Source organism: Eurosta solidaginis, chromosome 4, assembly GCF_040869045.1.
Source record: "Eurosta solidaginis isolate ZX-2024a chromosome 4, ASM4086904v1, whole genome shotgun sequence".
NCBI classification, from domain to species: domain Eukaryota; kingdom Metazoa; phylum Arthropoda; class Insecta; order Diptera; family Tephritidae; genus Eurosta; species Eurosta solidaginis.
The window spans coordinates 84,340,362-84,362,951 of record NC_090322.1 but is presented as its reverse complement, the minus strand read 5'-3'; the positions used below and the strand labels follow the sequence as shown (position 1 = coordinate 84,362,951).

Sequence of the window (22,590 nt, the reverse complement as noted above, 5' to 3'; positions counted from 1 at the left end):
ATTACAGTGGAGTATAATGGTAAGTACTCCAGTATGACACAAGTGGACCACCCCTGCAAAAATCGCGGTTACTCCATGCATGCATGTATGCAGTAGTCGCTATGTACCAACCGAGTGCTCCAAAATTAACCACAATTCTTACAAAAACTATGGTCAAATTAATTTGCGATGTCCTAGGACTGGATCATATACTCCAGTTCCGCATTGCATCAGAGTAATCCATGGAGTACCCACAGTCCAATAAACATGGTGTAGTGATTACAGTCGTTAAAAACGAGCAATAATCAGCTTACAATATGTTCGTGTATAAACATGAGATGATCCATTGCTGCATTACAGTCGAGTATAATGGTAAGTACTCCAGTGGACCACATGATCCAACGATTTCTGCAGGGACATGGTCCAAGGATTTTCGCAGGGCACATTCCGATTTTGTGATCGATCAGCAGGCGGCGGACCATATTCTTCTAGAATGCGACGCAATCTCAAGACTTAGGCCTAAGTTTATTGGCTCACCATGGCCAGAGCACTCACACATTTAATCCCTGAAGCCAAGAACACTGCTCATCACTCACTGGTTTATCAAGGAAGTCGGCTAGTATGAGGTGCTATGAAGGAGATGTGCAGGTCACTGTGCAATCCTCAATAAATTATCTATCTACGTTCCCGTAACAAGCACTATTGAGGTACTAGCCCGACCATCTCGGGAACTATTGATATGACTACATTAAACCTTATAGGGATTGAATATTAATGACCGCAGTGCGAAAGTCTGCTAAAATTTACCATTCTCCATGGAATGCTCGATATATAGCTTTCCACGTTTTGAATCAGTAATGAAAAGAGCAAAATTTGCTAAAATTTTAACTAGCTGTGGGTAATAAGGTGTTTATGTCCTCTCTTAACGCAATGTATTGGCAACGGCGACGCAGGGAAAATGACAAAAATCTTGTAAATCTACTGATAATAATTAATTAATTCCTCCCTTTCTATGCAGTTCTATGCATACAAACATATGTATTTTGTTCTCCAAACGCTAGTTAAAGAAATCAATTGGTATTTATATGAACTTCGATTTCTTTGATATTTGCATTCTTCAGTTGGTTATCAACAAGAGCATGACAAATTGTCACTAACAAATTCATACATGCTGTTTATATATTTATATGTTAGGCAATTTACTTACCCTTTCTGGTGCGATGATTCGTGGACAATCGGGCCTGACTAGACGCGATTTATTTTGCCTAAAGAGAGCGTGCTTAACACGAACCATATCATGATAAGGCACACCTGCAACAATCAAAGAAATGTCTGCTTCTAATGCTTCTAGGATAGCAGCAGCAGCTCCCAGTGGCGGCACATAAATAACAGTTGCATGCGGATCAGTTGACTTTTTTGCTTCGGCTACGTATTCAATTTTAATTCACATTACATTATCTACTATTGCAATTTTTAATCAATACAAATCAATATAAGTTACCGAAACAAATACTGGCAACACATATGCGTAGTTCCACCCTTATTTGGGGAAATACATCCAACCAGTTTGTTACCGTATTTCAAAGCATTCTGGTTGTGGAAAGTACCTTGTTTACCGGTAAATCCTGGCAAATGACACGTGAATCTGTATTTAGTTGTAGGTTTCCTCTTGTTTTGACATATTCTGAGCTGAATCGCACCCCGGCTGAGATGCTATCTATTAGAATAATATAACAATTTTTTATTATTTAAAAATGCGCATGCGTATGAAAATCAGAAAGTAAATAATGTTGTTATTGTTATTGTAGCGATAGTGACACTCCCCGTTATCGACTTTCTTGGCCCTTTGCCGGATGCAGATCGGGGGCGTTCCGGGAACAAGCAACATTAAGGTACTAGCCATAGTGTACAAGTACAAGTGTGTTTACTTATATGTCAAGCATTCTGACAGGCACTCGCTGGATTCGGAATGACAGCGAATTCAAAATGGATACCATTACCGAGTGCGCCGAATGATTGAAAAATTGAAAAAGTCGATACGATTGGTAGTCAAAAATGTTGTCGTTGAGACCAAAAATGCGACTCTAGACCTGAGATTTCCATCAGGTGAGCGAGGCTGTTTGAATTTTTGACGTTTATCGCTTAGTGAACACACTTGGTATAGGTACACTATGGTACTAGCCCGATCATCTCGGGAGCGAATTAGTATGACTACATGAAACCTTTTAGGCCATCCCGTCGATTCTATACAACTTAATATTATTTTGGGCGAAGGCCGCCAACGCAGAAAGGTGTTCTGTGCAACAAATTTTAATTTCCGCTTTCGGATTCGAAAAACGGAGCTCGACACGCGTCTTTTGATACCACCTTTGTTTAGGATATGCACTGTCTTGTAAAACGTTACCTTTTTTTGGTTTTGGAAATTGAATCTTCCAATTCAAATTGTTGGCAAGAGGACTTGGTTGGCTCTAGTTAAAGCGCCAGGTTAATTTAGAAGTGCCTAAACAGCTAACACATGTCACAACTTAACTTAAAAGCCCGTAGCACAAGAATTTTTTCTTTTTAGACACCAGGTTAAGCGAGAGCTTGTATGTTTTATTATCACAATTATATTTATTCTTCGTTTTAAAAATGTTTTCATCATTTCGATGACAGCATGAAACTTTGATGTGTTCGTGGAGAGCGAAAAAGCTTTGAATGTGTGGGTGAACTAGTTACCTCCGTCTTGTAGGGTTGTAAGTATCTCATCTATATTAAGTTAATTTTTGTTATATGAAATATATGTAGCAGGTAAACCATGGCACAACGATACAAGGTAGCTGCATTTGACAGCTGATTATACACTTTTTTTATTTGCTTTGATACATCAACTTCCGGCGCAGTACGATTTTGACATTCGTCCATCGAATTTACAAAAACAAAGTACATGAAATTTTTATTTATGTTTGTAGGTATGTCACCATCCTGCCACCTTGTATCGGCCCGCCATAAGGCAAACGGAAGCAGTATCGGCAATTTTACTGCAGTTATCTACGGTTATTTTTCTTGGAGGGCATTTATCCTGTTAATAGGATTTGGCTGCACCATGCTTTGGAGTCAGCCACAATTTGGCGAACTTTAGAAATATTTAATTTGTTTTTGTGTCTTAAATCCAACAATTGCATACATTTTTTCTTAACCCTCGTCAATTTAATATTAAACGTACTGAGAAAATCATGTCCCAAAATAGCTGGAACAACCATGTCATTATCTGGTATGATATGCAATTACAATTTATTTATTTGTTTATCAAAGTTTATATAACAAAAAATTGTATTTCTGATATTAATATTTTTTCCTCCGATGCCTTTAAATTTTGAGGGATATCTTGCGACTTAATTTTCCAGCAATCGTTTCGGAACACATCTTTCCCGAATAAAACTAACCGGACTACCGGTATCAAACAAAGAGAAAAATTTGTCAGACAAATTTATTATCTATCTTGAACGTGATACTTATGAAATTGAATGGGTTTACTGCATCGCCACATTAGTGGTTATCATTATCCTCACCTACAGCTCCAATTTCGTTGCGAGGTTTAAGAATTTTTGCTGGATTTGAGCATGAGCGATGATCATGGGCCATACGCCAACACTGGAAACTGGATCCATTAGGCCGTAGCGGATACGGGCAATGTGGCTTGATGTGCCCATCTTTGGAGCAGTTGTAGCATTTTGCTTTATCATCGTTCACTGTTTTCACCGTAGACGCCTTCCTCACTACCTTTGCCGATTCCATTGGAAAATATTCGAGTTGGAAGCGGCTCACCAACATCTTTAGCTCGTCTAGTGTCCTAGCCGGTAAAAGTACGTGGGCATTTGCCACGGCGTTGCCTATGCCATCAATAATAAAATCAATGAGCTCTGTCTCCTCTATGGTTGCCCGTTTGGCCGTCGCCTGCATCGAAAGGACATAGCATTGTAAGGATTCGTTCTTTTTGTCCCATTTACGTTTTGTTAACATCTTATATATTTCGTGCCTATGCACCGTCACGTCGAATTCGGTTAACAGAGCTTTTTCAAATCGTTATAACTATGCGTTTGTTTTTGATAGAAACACTTTTGCTGTTCCTGTAAGGCAGCGGCGAAGGGCCATTTATTTAAATCGCTTGTCAACACCTGACGATTCCATTACTTCCTCGAAATCTTGTATGAAATGATCTACCGTAATTGACACGTCATCTCCACTAAATTTCGGAATGGCGTGCTCAATTTTAGCAAAATCTATTCTACGCTGCCGTTTGTCACGGCGCTAGCTTTCATATCGTCTATCCCCTTCATCAGCTTTACGCTTACACAGCCACCGATAACCCGAAAAATTGTAACCGGCCGATTTTATAGGCCGAGCTGGTGCTAAAATTGCAACCGATTATCGGCCGGCAGCTATTTTTCTCACATTTTACTTTTTGAAAAATACGCAGACAAGTTTTTGTTTTTTTAAACTAAATTAAGTTATTGTGCGCTTTAGAAACTTGGCAAAGTGCTATAACAAAATAAATGGCTTCTGCACCATTGGTATTTATATGACAAAGTTTTGCAAGTACTTCACTGATATGTGGCCAACAATAGAGATAAGTAAAACTTTAACGTTAATGTTTTGATATAGAATATTTATGCACTTTTATTACACACGCCAGATGCCAGGAATAAATACATTTCATTTGGCCTTGCAAAGTGCAATAGAAAGCAGCTCCTGAATGTAGCTGACATTTAGCTAACATTTAGCTTATTTTGTGTTAAAATATAAGTCGCACTTGATTTAAGTACATTTTCTGCAAATTCTTAAATACACTTTGCTTTCCAGGCGATGCTGCTCAACGTACACAGCAAACACTGACATTCTATGAATTGAATCTTGGTCTCAATCATGTGGTACGCAAATATTCTGAACCCCTGGAAGACCATGCAAACTTTTTAATTTCTGTACGCGGTGAAAATGGCGGTCCATCTGGTGTATTGATTTGTTCAGAAAATTATTTAACATATAAAAATTTGGGTGATCAGCACGATATACGTTGTTCTATACCAAGTCGGCGTAATGATGATCGTGGCGTGATCTTTATATGCTCAGCAACACATCGCACCAAGAGCATGTATTACTTTTTTGTACAAACTGAGCAGTGTGATATATTTTTAATGTCACACTTGAAACTGATGATGATGTAGTGTCTGAGATCAAGCGAAAATATTTTGATACTGTGCCGTATGCCATAGCGATGTGGCATGCTTGATCATTTCCGCAATTTGACTTTGTATCTTTAAAAACTAAAAGTGGGATATAATTGCATTTAATGAAAAAGTTGTCTACAATTACAAAATTTTCCCATCTTTTAGACTTGTCCACCTGTAGGCGAAATAGCACGTCCACCAATTGAAATCAATCAAATATATTATGCAGTGAAGAATAAAGCAATTGCCAGCTGGGCACCTTGAACCGGTAGAACCTGGCTTTCTTTGTACACTTGCAAAAGTGCCACATTATAAAGTTAAATTCTTAAAGTTTCAATACCAAATGGGGAAAACTGTATCAGCAAAGCATTTAGCATATTATGATCCACCAAAAGTACGATTGCCAATAGATACATTTACTCCATACTTGTATGAAAACAATATGCCTTAATTTATATGTTATAAATTGATCTTTAAGAATCACGTGAAATTGCTTACCAATTCATTGTCGCGTGGCAAAGAGAAAATGTTAATTCAAAACGCTTTTTATGCTGGAATTATTGCTGAACCATTGAAGCCTAACAATAAATGCAGGTAATTATCTATCCATCATTATCTTATATAAGGTACATATTTAATTTTGTATATAAATAAATACCTAATTTTCTACGATGATGGTTATACTCAATATGTTTCCCATAAAGACCTACGATTGGTGTGCATGTTTCGGATCATGTTTGGGAGGACGTACATGCTGCATCAGATATTTTGAATAACTGCTACCTCCTCCTGTGGTATTAAGGCTGTTGATGTAATGGGGGCGCGCTGGCGTTGAACATTTTCCTGGGCAATTCTGTATGACTTTTTGGTCCCTCAAATTGCATTTGTATTAAGCTACATATATATCGCGCATAAATCCATTTACCAATTGATTTTCTGGTCGTGCTTTGACTTTTCTGTGTTTGTACCATTGGACGATTTACAGAATATTGTGTCAGATATTTTTGAATAAATTATCAGTGGTGGTGGTAGCGGTGGCGGTTATAGGCAGCGAAATAATGTAAGTAATTCATTAACTTATTAACATACTTTATTAACTTCTTTGGTTTGCTTTTCTAGCGACAACCCTTCAATAACAAAATATGTGATATATCATCTTATATGCATCCATCTATGTTTGAAAATCCGTGGAAAGATTTTATCAGACAACATGATGCAATAAAACGAGATTAATTTAAATACATTCGCGAAAGAGAATAATAAATTGATGAAGACAATGCGGTGTCCAGCGGTAACGAGGGCAGTAGCAGTGATGGCAATAAAGATGAAGAAACTGAAAAGTGTGCTGTCCCAGCAGAAAATAATGAAGCAACTAGTCCTTAATAAAAAATGTTGCGAATCTTGATAAATGTATGCAATAGTTCATGTAGTTGGTAATGTTTACCAAACAAAATAAGAGATGTTATCCATACTCAGCAATGGCATACTAGTTACATCGATAAATTAGTAGTTTAGTGTAATGAAACTGTACTTTTAATTAGAAGAAATAATCATTGAGCTCAGTTTTCATAAAATACTTTAACACAAATTAGTCAAATGTTTAAATTTTCAGGCGCTTGCCTTAAAACCATCACCATTTAAATATACTACTTTGAAAATATGAATTAGATTAATTTAATGAGATAAAATTTGATTGGAGGCATAAATTGTTGCGTTTGGTACATTTGTAAATAAGAATTTAAAACATGCACATATTGTGGTTATTACTAAATTGTATTCTAATAAAGAAAAACGTTGTAAAATTTGTATGTCTTTAATACGGCAAATCTGTACATACATACTTAATCGAAAGCATTGAAACTTTGTCGATTTGTAAAATCGGATTGCAAATTTTTGAGTCCAGGGTGTAGATTCATTCATTTACTGTCCGTTTGAATTCAATCATTTTAAAACCGGTGAACGGATTTGGATGTAATTTGACAGACAGATATAAAGTAGTCTGTAATGATCTTCATGGCAGAAGTATACTCAGGATCGTTTTATGTATATTTTCGGATCACTTCGAGATCGTCGTGCTATTTCGTAACTATTTGGAGTTCATATCGGGACTATCTCCGGATGATTTTGAAATAATTTGTTGTTGGAGCGATAAGGATACTCACTGAAGGTTTTGGGGAGTGTTATCGATGTTGATACGGTACGTTCGGTAACAGGCACCATTAAGATACTAGCCCGATCATCTCCGGAGCGATTTGGTACGACCACATGAACCTTCTAAGCCATCCCGCCTTCCCTCTACATCCATGAGCAACTGGGGGTCGCCAGAGCCTCGGTTGTTAAAGAAACGGGATTCACCACGGGTAGGTGAGTTTTAGAATTGGATTGAAGAACCCTTGAAAGGGTTGCGTTACACAATCCCTTGAATCAATTTGGTGTTTTAGTAGCCTTTTACGACAAGCATACCTGCCGCGGCTATATTCTAAGCCCCATAACCCGCTGGTGGAGATAATTTCGCGAATACCTTCCGATCATATCAGTGTGTTTTCGTAACCATTTCGGAACTATTTCGGATTGTGTTCGGGATTTCATACGCGCCTTATTTTAGAGATTGTATTCGGTATTATTTGAAGTCTACTTCGTATCCCTTCCGATATGAATTAATTTCGGGAGTAATTCGTTATAATTTTTGATGTTCAAGATAATTTTGGGTTGCATGATCCTGGGACTATTTCAGGATTATCTCAATTTTTTATATTATGGTCACTTCGGGACAGTTCATACTTTTTAAGGATTATTATGACACATGTATTATTTAAGTATCATTTCAGGACCATTATCGTATCACCATACCACGTTTACTTTTCTATAAATTTGAAGCCTTCTTTGTAATGCAATATGAAATAAAGTAATATTCGAAAACTGATTGTCCGAACTGTTCCTTTTCTTGGCAAGCTTGCTACAGTTGAAAGCTCCCAGCTGTTCACACCATCCTTTTCTAAACAAAGTTAAAATGAATTCTAAAATGCTTAAATGTATTATAGTGGGGAATATTTCTCCTTGGACGGAAATATGTACGAAGCTTTCTCGGGTGTCTATAATAAAATACACGTTTGAAAACAAAACATTTTTTAATATGAATTATTGTATATTGAATAATTCTTAACATATTTCATTGTTTATTATCTTTAACAATCGATAATAGTCGTCTTCTACAATTATACATTTACAAATAATAATTATAATTAATAACATAAAACGTACTACAAAATTACTACTGGCACTAATTCTGCTGGTTTCAAGATCAGCGTAAGAAGTTTTGCTTTCGTAAAATGTAAAACTGTTTTGTTGCTATAGACTTGAGTATGCAGGTTTGCGGTTAGTGTGCAAAAACGAAGATTGTACGAAAGGATTGAGTCCCAAAACAAATGATTATTATATATTTTCGTTTTAAATTTTTTTTAGCCAAGCGAGATTTTTTTTAAATGTTTAATGTTAAATTCTTCATTGTTTATTACATTTTTTGGTTTAAATTTATTCTTGTTTTATGTTAAGTAATTTTTTATTGTTGATTACGTCAGTGACGTGAGGTGAGATGCGCATTCGGGCAACTTAAGCCTAAATTCATTTAATCGGCACAATGTGTACAAGAAAAAAATAATATGCTGTATTAATAAATGAAACCAAACTCTTCTACTTTTTATAGTTAGCAGCAACTATTTCTAGAGACTTTAATGCTTTTTTCCCAATCGCTACTTAAACGGTTATAAATTTTCAAGAGTGCGCGTGCATTTTCTTTAGAATTATGTTCACCAACTTGTATTGCTATACCCAAAATCGCTTGACGAAGTAGTTTAAAGCTGCAGACATTGGTGCTTTATCGGTAACCGTATCGGTAACCTTATAACAGCTGATTCGACCAACCTTATGGGTGTCTTCTTATGTCCCCAGAACACCATCTACATAATGAGGCGAGAATACTCGCCATCAGGGAGAGAAATGAGATGCTATCCAAACAGTTCCTGTTGAATACCCAGAAACCTGGGCATCCAAATAGACATCTGATTGATGAGCGAACACCGCCTAGAAGCTTAAGGAGTCATCTCCGTAAGCATTTTGGGGAAAAACCGCACCTGAGAACCGAGCTGTGTGAAGCAAAAAACACAAGCAGGTCCTTGGTGAACTCCACAAACAGGCGTGGGACCTTTTTGTCAGGAATTGCCCGGTGAATCCAGTACTCAAAGAAAAGTAGCCAAAACTTGTGGAAGAGGAGCGCATACTATTCAGGGAAACGCGTGTCACTCTTGCTCAACTTCATTCTGGATACTGTAACAGGCTAAACTCTTACCTATCCAGAATCAACCCCGACATACAAAATGTATGTCCCGCTTGCAATGTGTCCCCACATGACACCAACCATCTCCTTTGGTGCTAAAATAGAAACCAGCGGCAAAAACAAATTATTTTAAAGTTTATATACATTTATATAATTAACATACAATACGCGGTCGGTAAGGGCACATATATAAATACATAAATAACTAAAACACATTAAGGTGCAATACAAAAAATGTATTTTACAAAACAAAACCTAATAACAACATAACAAACAATTAAGGTGTATGCACAAAAAACAAAACATTAAGGTGATGAAAACAAAAAAAAAGTGCTAATTTATACAAAGGGTTTTAAATAAAAATATTTACAAACATACATACATAAAAACTGGTGTACACAAAATACAAAAGAAAAACAAAAAATTACATTAAGGTGAAAAAAAAAATTTATTTGAAATTACAAATTTAAAAAGTGGGTGAAGAGAAGAAAAGCTTAAAGAAAATAAAAGCAGTTTTGAAAAAAGCAAGAAAATTTGAAATTTTTGAAAAATAAAAAGAGAAAAAATTTTTTAAGAAAAAGAAAAATATTAATGTGGAACAAAATATATATGGAAAACAGAGTTTTTTTTGGAAAATAAAGAAAAAACACAGAAAAGAAAGTGGGAATTTTTTATAAATATTTTTGCTCGCGAAACGAAAGAAAAATTACAAAAGTGCCCAGTGCAACAAAAAATTTCATTAAAATATAGAGCAGAAAAGGTGTTGAGAAAGAAAAGTTGGGAAAAAGCGGAAACTCAACTAAAAAGAAAAGTTTGGAAAAAATAAAAATAATATTTTTTAAAAAGAAAAAAAAAATACATTTGATAAAAAAAAAAAACAGGAAAAAGGAATTGTTTGAAAAATCAAATTGAAAAAAACACATACATACAGCCAAACAATATCAACATTACAACACAACAAGGAGGTACAACACAACATTTCAACCAGGAACTTCTACAAAAACTAGGACACACACACATAAAGCAATAACAAATAAGATGTCAGAGTGAGTACTTGGTTTACCCAATTATTTATCCATATATATTTTCCCTCCGTTTAAAGTACGGACCCCAAATCTGAAATTACGCAAATTATACACCCCTCCGATCTAAAGATTTGGACCCTGGTGATATACCAACATTATAAAGCCTAAACGGCAAAATATTTCAGTTGCCTACCCACTGGTACCAAAGGTACAGTCCCGTGAAAACCAATATAATTTTTTCAACAAAAAATTTGTATTCCCGTGCTAACGGTACTCTAAAAGTTCGTTGCGCTAAATACCCACTTAATTATAAAAGTATATACATATGTATATATGTATATACCCCACTTAGTTCGGTAATCATCCACGAGCTATATATATATTTTTCCAGCGTGAAATTCACCGCTGCCCAATTTACCCATATATACATATATTACATAAAATACATTTTACAAAAAACCCATAGCAACAAACTTTGCCAAATGTTTGTCACTTTTCCTAAAGTTTATTTTACCGGTGCACCCAAGATTAATTTTGCATACAAACCTACAATTATATGCACCCATAATACCGATACGCACTTGTATATCTTTTTGCATAAGCCAAAAACCCAAGTAATTGCATGACCATATGTAACTACATAATAGAAGGAAGCAACAAAGAAGATCATCGATCACATATTGGCGTACATTTACTTTGTTAACAATAGATCAAGTGCATTGGCACGGCAACAAAAGGTATTGTTGGTACACCACAGTTAACCGGCAAATATATTTTACCCACTTATATATATACATACATACGTACTATATACCCATATTACTTGTGCTCAGATGCGCTGAGACAAGTACATATAACAAAGCAAAAAGCCGGTACACATTAGGCCGGTCTCAAAAAATAAAAAATAAAATCCCAGTGAACACAAATATTATAATATTTATATTATTATATACCCACATTACTTGTACTCAGAAGCGCTGAGACAAGCCCGTATAAAGAACCAAGCGTACATTAGGCTGGTTTCAAAAAAATTTTTTTTGCCCTTTTGACATTTTTTTCGATTTTCACAGCTTAATAAAAGCTCCCATTTCTTAGTAAACCAAACTAATTTATAATGCCGAAATCGTCGGACGAAACCCAAAAATTGACCACTGCAGACCAATGCCTGCAGAAATTCATATATGACGGCAACCAAGTAGAAGTTTGCTGCTCAAGATGGTCACCCTCCCAAGCTACCGATTTATCAGAGTGTATGCTTAAGGTCAATTTAGAAGACCTAGACAAAATATGGACAAAGGTGCTAGAGTCCCATCAAGATGTAAGTTTCTCTGATAATTATACAGATGTCAGCGGCTCGGTTGAGCAAAAATTTGCTAAATTCATGGAAACGTACCAAACATGCAAATCAGAAATTTTAGAAGCCTTACAGCTTTTTAATACTGCTAGCACCAACCAACACCAAATACCCGCCCACCCAATAAACAATTCAAACGCAAACGGTTTTTATTTAAAAGTACCACCATGCGACACCGAAGTATTTCATGGTGGATACGAAGACTGGCCATCTTTTAGAGATATGTTCACGGCAGTCTATAAAAACCACCCTAAATTATCACCCGCTCAAAAATTATACCACCTGCTCCTGAAAACGAAAAGTCAAGCAGGACTTATTGTAAAGCAATACCCACTGAGCGATGATAATTTCGAGCTTGCCTGGGAAGTGCCCAGATCTAGGTACGAGAACAAAAGGATACTCGTCGACAACCAACTGAAGACGCTGTTCAACCTACCCACAATATTCGCAGAAAACGGAGAACAAATACAGAAAATTCAGACAACAATCAACAATTGCATGTCAACTTTAAACACCCAAGGAATCCCGACAACGGACTGGGACCCGATCCTCGTTTATCTGTGCTCATCAAAGCTGCCCAGTGAAAGCCTTTCACTATGAGAACAATCCATCAGCTCCCGGAAGGAGCTGCCCCTCTGGGAGGACATGAATAAATTCCTCACCAGTAGATACGAGGTAGTAGAAAGACTAAGTACCTACAGACCAGGCAAGGCGAAACCCCAATTTTCGAGTTTTACACCACGAACGGTGAATCAAAACTCGACCCAATCTAACAATAATAGAACCCATGCATATCATACGGAGTTCAATAAAACGGCTTCGTGTAGATTATGCAACCAATACCACGCAGTAAAATCTTGCGTCAGGTTTAGGAACTTATCGGTATCAGACCGAATCAAGTTTGTGAGAGAAAATAGTTACTGTGAAAACTGTTTATCAACGTCACACCCCAAGAACGAATGTAAAAGTAGTTTCACGTGCGTTTATTGCCAAAGCATCATCATTCGCTACTGCATTTGCAGCCCAAACCCCAACAATCACAACCAAACCCCAGAGCTCAAAATGCCCAAGCCGGCACCCCTAGGAGAACGGACGACGAGCGAGCCTCAACATCGAAAGCCGCCGCAAGAGCCAGCTCCTCCCAACAGTCTCAAGACAAAAACCCAGTTTCTTCACTCTTCTCGAGTAATCATGGAACCACCCTACTACCCACAGCAATAGTATCAGTATACTTTGCTGGCGAATTTCATAAAATTCGTGCCCTAATAGACCAAGGTTCACAAAAAACTTTTGTATCATCCCGTATACAAAAGGTTCTTAGTCTACCCACAAAAGAGCCTCTCCACCAGATATCTGGAATGGGTGGAACGGTTTTGAAAAATGCCAATAAAGTCTGCCAGATAACATTCTGTTCAGCAGACTTAACCCAAATGATAGACGCACAAGCAATAATTTTGCCGAAGCTAACTAAGTTCTTCCCACAGTCAGAGTTTCAAGCATCGATCTCGAAAAACTGTCCCATTTACCGTTAGCCGATCCACAGTATTCGATACCATCGAAAATCGACGTGGTAATCGGCAGCGATATCACCCCGAAAATCCTCACCGAAGGGCTCCTACGAAATGCGAGTGGAACATTACTTGCCCAAAACACAATATTCGGATGGATATTAAGCGGCCCTGTAGCTGAAAAGGTATCAACCTTCAGCACTCATGTCACGGAATGCACCGATGACCCCATCAATCAACTTTTGAGACAAATTTGGGAACAGGAAGAAGTTCACCAAACCCAACAACGATCAGCAGATGATGAATACTGCGAAGCCCTCTACCGGAAAACCACAATTCGTGAGGAAGATGGACGCTACAGAGTCAAACTATCCTTCAAATCGGAATTTCCAGCCAATCTGGCACTCGGTCATTCACGACCCGCAGCACAACAGCAGTACATCAGCATCGAACGCACGCTCGAAAGAAAACCCGAATTAAGAGACAAATATTTTGAAGTCCTTAATGAATATTTAACCATGGATCATATGGAACCCGCCTCCCAACAAGAGATAATTAGAGATGGTAAATATTTATCATTTTATCTACCCCATCATGCTGTCATAAAACCCGACAGCAAATCCACAAAAGTGCGAGTCGTCTTCAACGCATCAAAAATGTCGCATTCTGGCAACTCGTTGAACGACGTGCTTCATACAGGCCCCATTCTACAAAATGACTTAATGCTCGTCATACTTAAATGGCGACTTTATAAATTTGTTTTCAACGGCGATATTGAGAAAATGTATCGCCAAATACTCATCCATGAAGAAGATAAAGATTTTCATCGAATCGTTTTTCGAAAACACCCAACTCTGCCAATACAAGATTTTCGACTAAAAACAGTTACCTTTGGTGTAAATTGCGCGCCATATTTGGCGATTCGTACCCTACACCAACTCGCCCACGACTGTCAAGACGAATATCCGCTCGCTAAAAATATTTTATTGAATGAAACTTATGTTGACGATATTTTGTCCGGCGGTCATAATATACAGTCCACTTTGAACGCTATGACTCAAGTTATCGAAGCCTTAAAATCGGCAGGGTTCCCTTTGAGGAAGATGTCGGCAAATCACCCTGAAATTTTAAAACCCGTTCCCGACCCTGATTTGCTAGACGTCGACTTCCTTAAATTCCATGATTCGAGTTCCACAAAAACCCTTGGAATTCAGTGGAACGCGCTAACCGACACCTTCACCTACACGTATGATCCACCATCAGCAGAAAACACGACTACAAAAGCAGATTTTATCAGCAGTTGCAAAACTGTTTGACCCCGCAGGATGGTTTTCACCAATAATGATTCTTGCAAAAATGTTGCTGCAACAACTCTGGATGGAAGGAACGGATTGGGACGAAGACGTGAAGCCCGGAGCTCTCCAAAAATGGACCTCAATTTATGAAAATTTATCTCATATCAGAGACATTAAAATCCCTAGGTGGGTACAGTATTCCCCCGATAAACTAATCCAGCTGCATGGATTCTCAGATGCTTCAGAAAAAGCATTTTTTGCCTGTATATATTTACGAGTACAAACCCATGAAAATAGTTTTTCATCCCATTTGCTAGCTGCTAAAAGCAAAGTAGCACCCCTCCAAACCGTGAATCTTCCACGGTTGGAACTCTGTGGAGCAGTTTTACTCTCCAAGTTAGTGAAACAGCTGCGAAGTGAGCTGAATCTACCCCAACACGAACTCATTCTCTGGTGCGATTCTGCCATCGTACTGGCCTGGTTAGAAAAACCACCCCATACCTGGAAAACGTATGTCGCCAACAAAACCTCTGAAATTCTTAAGAACGTCGACAACGCCACTTGGAGGCACGTTTCCAGTAAGGATAACCCAGCGGATTTGGGCACTCGAGGCTGCAAGCCTCAGGATTTAGTCCAATGTCCATTATGGTGGGAAGGACCTAATTGGCTTATCAATCCATCAACTTCGTGGCCTAAGGATATTTCTCACCACCCAACTCCCTCCGAACAACGACATGTGGAAGTATTCCATACCCTGCAGGAAGAAAATATAGACATATTCGACCGTTTTTCGTAATTTTCTCGAGCGCTTAGAGTCGTGGCTTATATGTGGCGGTTTGCCCGAAAAGCAAGAAAACTAGAAGTTCCAATCACGCTCAACCTCATCCATGCCGAAGACGGAGATACGATAGAGCTGCTTCAAACGTCAGGACCTGTTATGGAGACGCATTTACGATGGAAGCAGTAAGGAAGGCGGTCGGCATGATGTGTTGGTGCACAGTGGCTAGTCATTGTCGGCTGGGGCGGGTCCTTGCCAACCTTACTGTTCCTGCGCCATAAGCAGAAAAAAAGTTCCTATCATGCCTATCAAAACTGAAAGCTGTCAAAATCAAAAACCCTGACAGAAGCGCAGAGACCGACTCAAAACGCTTATCAATACAAAATAAAACAACATCCGGCCGAACCGGATGTCACGGACAGACCGTTAACATTCAAAAATTTAAATTCAAATTCAAAAAAAACTGACGCAAAAAAAACTACCGAACCGGACATGGCCGGTTACTAACGCTGAAAATCAAATTCAAAAAAAAAACTGCTGAAAATAGAACCAAAAGGAAAATAAAGAAAAAGGGCCGAATATATAGAGGGGCGCCACGGGTGTTGTTGCGACGCCCGGTGCTTGGCCCACCCTCAAAATCCATGGCCACCGACGCACCTAATTTTCGGTGGCCCCTTACCTGTATTCCCTAAGTGCCTTCTAAATAAAGGGCGACGTCAGCATTCCCATTTTTAATTACAATTTTTATTTATAATCCATCATTTAAAAAAAAATTAATATGTAGATGTATATACTAATCAATCCTGAGTTTTATCTAAATTTGCTTTCTTCAAAATAAGTTGTACGCATTAAGTTACAGAGGAAAAGGTGAATAAAATGCTTGTTTAAGAGGTAAAAGAAATAATTTCGAACAAAGAAATTTGTACATAAGTATCTAATTGACATAATTCATTTCGATCCCGGTATTAAGAAACATGAATAGTAAATATTACTTTGTAAAGCCAAAGTAATAATTCCTTTTAGGGGCTTTAAACGGTTTTAAATGGTTCTAAAATAAGTTTGGTTGCAAGTTTATTGCAGCTTATCAAATAAATGATCCTTCTTTTACTAATAAAAGGTGTTTAATATCTTTGACTGCTATTCTTTTGTTCGCAGCTGTATGTACATATAACATTTTTTTTGTTGTAAAAAAAAACAATTATACAGGAAGTTGTATTCCTTCTTATTATAACTAAGTTTGATAACATTGTTGCGGTTGCTGCTCTGGTTTACAGGTCATTTGCTGAAAATAATGTGGAATTCTTCTAAATGCTCTTTCGAATCTATTTCCATACTGCTGAATAGATTTTAATTTCATAGGTATGCTTGTACATAGCAAATAACGTGGAAACCAAGCGAAGCACACTGGAGTAAAAAAAATACCTTAAAAATAGTTGTAGTTATTTGGCTCAAAATTCCTATAGTAAATCGTAGACCGCATTACACAGTTTGCAGACTTCTTAACATTTACATTTTATATATTCAATTCTAGATATTCTTGCGTTCCACTCGAAAACGTCAATGCCAATATGTTGGAAGTTTTTAAAACCGGGCATTCGCTTTTTTTTGTTGGGCATACTGAATTTGGTGTTCGCTTTCTTTCTTCTACTTGCATGTAAATGCATATGCTTAAGTTCATTATATATACCGATGTATGAACCGCGTTTTAATTATTTGTTTCTCTAAAGGTTGTTTTTCTCCTTTTTCTTTTTTTTTTTAAATCAACATTAGTTTATTTTAACAATTACGCTAATGGTTTGAATTCTGACAGGACTTCATATACATTCATCGGGTACATAAACGCACGACCCATAACCTAAAGGCAAGCTTTGGCGCCCAAAGATGTGTACGCGCTTTTAAGCATAAAGAAAAAGGAACTGACTCACTCAGTCTGCCGGCGTTGATGGTTGTTTCACTCTGGTCCGAGGTGATCGAGCGAACCTGGTGGCAATGCACTTCGTGTGGACCTGTATGACCCGGATGGCTTGGTGCTAATTTTGGCTTTCGTTGTATTATGCTGCAGCGTACTGCTGGCCCTGGAGGCGGAGGGGGTGTTGGACGTTTTCCCAAGGTGGTGGTGTACCTCGCAAACGTAGAGAAAGAGGTTTATCGTTGAGTATCAAAACCGTTGTACGCGTTATTACCACCCAATTTATTTGTTGGTTTTTGTTTTTTTTGTTTAGGAGCTGGACATTAAATTTATTTCCCCTCGGATTGAAACTTACATGCCGCAGTTGTGCTATAGTTCCACGTACAATATTTTCATTGCTATCCCAATCATCCAAGGTTGGTTGTTCACCCAAAGGTTTCGTGCCGGCGATCCGTTGTATTTATTTGTCGTTTTTTTCTTTTTTTCTCTGCCGTTGTCTATACTCCCGGAAACTCAATCCACGTTACTTTGCTCCGGTGCTTACTAATACTCTTATCAGATAGAGATAACTTCTTTGGTAATGCTTATTTTATATCATTACCCATTCTAATCGCACAAAATACGCGAAAAACCATTCACTTTCAAAGTCGCAAATCTTTCGTGGCCGGAACTTCATGTGAAAAGAATTTTTTCTTCCTAGTGATGGCCGGTCTGTCTTTTTTCTTCTTTTCGATATTTTTTTATCGCCACTTTCGCCACATCGCTAGGGGTGTTCGCATGAACGCGCTCCCAAGTGGGTCGTAGCCGTAGACCGTAGCAGCGGACCGTAACAAACCTGCTTCGCTTGAAGACCTGACGACGAAGCGAACAGGAAACCGGGTCATCTGTGGGAAGCTACTGCCAGGGATCTCCGACGACAAGCAACGTGGGGCACGACTTACCCCTAAGATAAGAGTCTCAAAGTCCTACTACGAAGCTAGCCGGGCAACATATGTAGGTCTATCAAAAAAAAAATTGAGTCAAGTTGGGAATAATTTCTGTTTCCTAGTTAAAAGGCTTTGCGGCGATTAGACATTTGTTATGGAGAACTCGTCAAAACTCCGAAAGATGGTTCCTAGTGGGTATCGCTCCCACAGGAAGGCAAAGCAAAAAAAAGGTGTAGACATTTTGATCTGGAGAACTCGTCCAAACTCCGAAAGGCTAGTCCGACCCAAGCGTGGACTGCCAGGGTGTTCACGGTCCTCGGTGAGTACGCGTGTGAACAACCTATGAGGTCATTGCTCGGGGAGAATACTGGGCGAGATGTCCCCGACCGCCAAAACGCCCAGACAAAAAAAGTCCAATTGGTAGGTATATAAAAAAAAAGGTCAAATTGTAATTTAGCAAGGAAGCGTTTTCTGGTTCATTGCGGACGAATGTCCGAAGCATGGAAGCGACCTATCAATTTCCCGTTTAGGTCCTCGAGATCATACAATGCATTGCCTATTTTTCGAAGCATGCGACACTTCAGGTATTTGGGTAGGAATTTGGCGTTAATGCCCTGTTTAAAGTTACTTAAGGCAAAGTTTCTTCGGAAAACTTCCTGACCTTCCTTGTAGTTGACTTGTCTAGAGCGCTTGTTATAGGTGGTTACTCCCCTATCCTTAGCCTGATCTAAATTTTTACGGATTTGCTCACGGATATTAGTCAACTTGTCAGTTCTGCTTACTACCGTAACCTGGTCTTCCCGAAGGCTGCCGAGTTTCCTTAAATGTTGTACGTTGAGGCATGTTGGACCATATTTTGGCCATATAATGCAAAGTATGGTGAACACTGAATCGCCGTATGAAAATCACTTCTCAAAACTGACAAAATCTCGGGTATATGCTTATCCCAAATCGGTATGGCCAGGTTTATCTCTTAGGAAAATCCTAATCTTCGAAACAATTTCTCTATTAACGCGCTCGGATGCGTTTGCTTGAGGAGAATATAACCCCGTCCTCACGTGCGTCACCCCGTAATTTGCAAAAAATTGGCTCATTTCCTTCGAGATAAACTGTTTACCATTGTCACTGTGAATAAACTCAGGGACCCCTACAGCCGGAAAAATTTCTGAAGCGAAGTAATTTATAACGTTAACAGTGGTGGCTCTCTGCATGGGCTTTAGCCAAACGTATTTTGAAAAATGGTTTAATACTATGAAAATAAATTGATTTCGCCGCTTAGATCTCGGATACGGCCCTAGAAAGTCGCAATACAACCGCTGAAATGGCCTTTCGGATTCAAAGGTACTCCCTATAGGTGGTCTCGACTGCTGATTGGTGGGTTTTACCGTTTTGCAGGTGTCACAACGCTGGACGTAGTCCCTGACGTCCTTAGCCTGCTGCGGCCAGAAGTACTTCTGCCTAACACGTTCTAAGGTTTTCTGCCATCCGCCATGGTAACTCCGGTTAGCGTCATGTGCTAATCTCACTGCTTCCTCAGTCAACCCTTTTGGCAACCATAAACGCCACAACGAGTCTTCCTCCCCTTCCATCCCCTTACGAAACTTAACTCTTTTGAAAATTACACCGCCCACAACTCGTAAATCCGGAAGTGATTCCTCGTTTTCGGTGACGGTCCGAATTATGTCTAAATACTCGTTGCTGCTAAATTCGGGAGAGACTAAATCTATTTCTCCGGGTGTGGTAGTGAAAGACTCATCGGCATCAAAACGCGACAGCGCGTCTGGTACTACATTCAGGGTGCCTTTACGATGTTCCATTCTAAAGTCGTATCTTTGCAGTAAGAGTGACCATCTCGCTAACCTCCCGCTTAAGTCTTTCTGTGTCATCAACCACTTGAGACTGGAGTGGTCCGTAATAATCCGAAAAGGTAATCCTTCGACATAGGGTCGGAAGCGCTTCACGCTGATTATGGCTGCAAGACATTCCAGCTCGGTTACTGTATAATTGCGTTGAGCATTATTCAGCTTTTTCGACACGAATGCGATTGGATGCTCAGCGCCCTCATCATCGACCTGGAACAACACTCCGCCAACACCTACTTTGGAAGCGTCGCATTGTATTACGAATTCCCTTGAAAAGTCTGGTTGGGCCAAAACAGGGGCGGAACTCAAAGCTACTTTTATCTTTTCGAAGGCCTCTATAGCTTCAGAGGTAAGCTTGAACGGGCCTGCTGACTTACGAAGACAGTCGGTCAAGGGACCTGCCAAGTCAGCAAAATTGGTAATAAACGCCCTGTACCAATTCGCCATGCCCACAAACCTACGCACTTGCCGAGGGGATTTAGGGATCGGGAAGTTTTGCATTGCTTCTACTTTTCCCGGATCCACTTTCAGACACCCGCTGCCTATCAAGTATCCTAAGTAGCGTATTTCCTTCTGACAAAATCTACTTTTTCCCACGTTTATTGTCAGCCCTGCGTCTCTCAAACATTGGGCCACTTCCGCTAGCAATTTCAGGTGATCCTCAAAATTAGTGCTACATACCATCAGATCGTCCAGGTAGACAAAGACGTTCTCTCGCAGACGCGAAGGGATTGCCTTGTCGATCAGCCTACTCATAGTCTGCGGTCCATTGCACAGACCAAATGGCATTATTTGAAGTGGTACAGAGGCCTCCCCGGAACTGCGAATGCTGTTTTTTCCTTAGAGGACTCTGTCAATTTGATCTGGAAGAACGCGTCCTTCAGATCAATGCCACTAATAAAATGCGTGTCCTTGAGTCTGCTCAATAAGCCGTTGATATGAGGCAGGGGGTACGAGTCCTTCTTAGTCACCGCGTTGACCTTCCTCGAATCTATGCACAGCCTAACTTTACCTGGTTTCCGGACCAGTACTACAGGACTACACCACGGGGAGTTGGATTCTTCTATAACTCCTAATTCGAGTAACCTGTCTAGTTCGCTAAAAGCTTCGGCTTGCCTTGGTGGCGAAAGAGGGAAATGTTTGCTTTTTATGGGAACGGCATCACCGGTGTCGATGTGATGCTCCACTAATTTCGTTTGCCCTAGGCCTAATTCCTCGTATGACGGAAACATTCGATGACCTTTTGCAATTCTAATTTTGCGTTGGTGACAATTCGTGCAGGTTAAGTTCTTCTTCCTTCTCAAGTCTAACCTCTAAACACTCTACGCTTGGGAATATTTCGGGAGCTAACGCAAATGCTCTCCAAAAATCTACCCCGAAGTATGCTTCTTGGAGAAGTGAGGGGACAAGGTAAAAACGAATAACCTTTGTGATATTTTTAAAGGTGACCGGTAGAGATACTGAGCCTAAAATTTTTTGCTTGTTGCCGCCCGCGGTATATACGAACGCATGTAAGGGCTGATATTCAAAGCCGTTATCCTCTAGGAATTCTACTCCGTTTTTCCCTAAGATGGAGACGTTGGCTCCCGAGTCCAACAGCCCTACAAGGAAACTATCCTTAATTCTAGCCTTTACTAAAGGCCTTTCATCCTCGGTAAGCGTTAACGTGGTGGCTTGTAGCAGTCTACGCTCCTGTACTCTCCTGTGGTATCTCTTCCTACACTTCAAAATATTGTCCGATACCGGATATTGTTCAAAAATGGTATGTCTTATTTGTTTATACCTATGTTCCCTTTCTTCTAGGTTTGGTGAAAGTTGCGTTTGGCAAGCGACACCCCTATGCTGGTGTCGCAGAATTCTAATGGGCTCGCTCATCGCGGATGAGGACGTTTGACTCTCGGATTCAGAACTATTCGAATTGTCAGTACTGTCAGGGAAGGTTATTATCACGTTTGAGGGCTCTTCTGCCAGGGTACTACTGCACCTCGGAAGCTCACCACCTCCATGCAGAGATTCACCCTCTGGTTCAGCGCACGGGACGACGCCTCGAGCACTGGCTGATGTGGGAGGTATGAAGCCGAACGAGGTTCCCCCGCCTTCTCGCTCGGGTACTGGTTTCCCTGCCTGCGATGGTCCATAGGGCATTTAGGAGTGAATACACCATTGTACCCACATTTAAAACAAAAAGGATTTTTTATGGGTTCCTCACAATATATATAGGAGTGCCCATTCCCTGGCAATTCCAGCATTGGATTCCCGAGTAGTCCGGTCTTCTGCTGCGTCGATATTCCAGCGCCTCTATCTGCGGATCCATCTCGCCGTCCTCGTTTTCCGTCCTCATGTCCGGGGTTGTCACGCGTGCTTCGCTTACATGCCGTCCTGGGTAAGTAACTCCCAACAGCTTGCTTTCTTTC

At 39.5% G+C, this 22,590-nt stretch overlaps 2 long non-coding RNA genes across 7 annotated transcripts in view; one reads left to right on the top strand and one right to left on the bottom strand.

The window, feature by feature from the left end:
• LOC137250025 (uncharacterized) overlaps positions 1 to 2,795 on the bottom strand; it is a 30,009-nt gene extending 27,214 nt beyond the window's left edge. For 2 of the 4 annotated variants that reach the window (XR_010952702.1, XR_010952703.1), the window contains exons 1-3: positions 2,384 to 2,733; positions 1,481 to 1,696; positions 1,187 to 1,404 (exon numbers count right to left, since the gene is read on the bottom strand). This is a non-coding gene — a long non-coding RNA (uncharacterized lncRNA). Of the gene's footprint in view, positions 1 to 1,186; positions 1,405 to 1,480; positions 1,697 to 2,383 lie in introns of all 4 variants that reach the window. The other 2 variants (XR_010952705.1, XR_010952704.1) reach the window with 2 other exon arrangements.
• Positions 2,607 to 10,015, top strand: LOC137250024 (uncharacterized). Of its 3 annotated transcripts, XR_010952700.1 has the most exons (5): positions 2,949 to 3,232; positions 4,822 to 5,288; positions 5,352 to 5,780; positions 5,891 to 6,246; positions 6,306 to 10,015. It is a non-coding gene; the product is annotated as an uncharacterized lncRNA (long non-coding RNA). The 3 variants fall into 3 exon arrangements; XR_010952701.1 differs by lacking the exon at positions 2,949 to 3,232 and adding an exon at positions 2,607 to 2,714 and having other exon boundaries at positions 4,822 to 5,780; XR_010952699.1 differs by having other exon boundaries at positions 4,822 to 5,780.
• Positions 10,016 to 22,590: the final 12,575 nt, after the last annotated feature.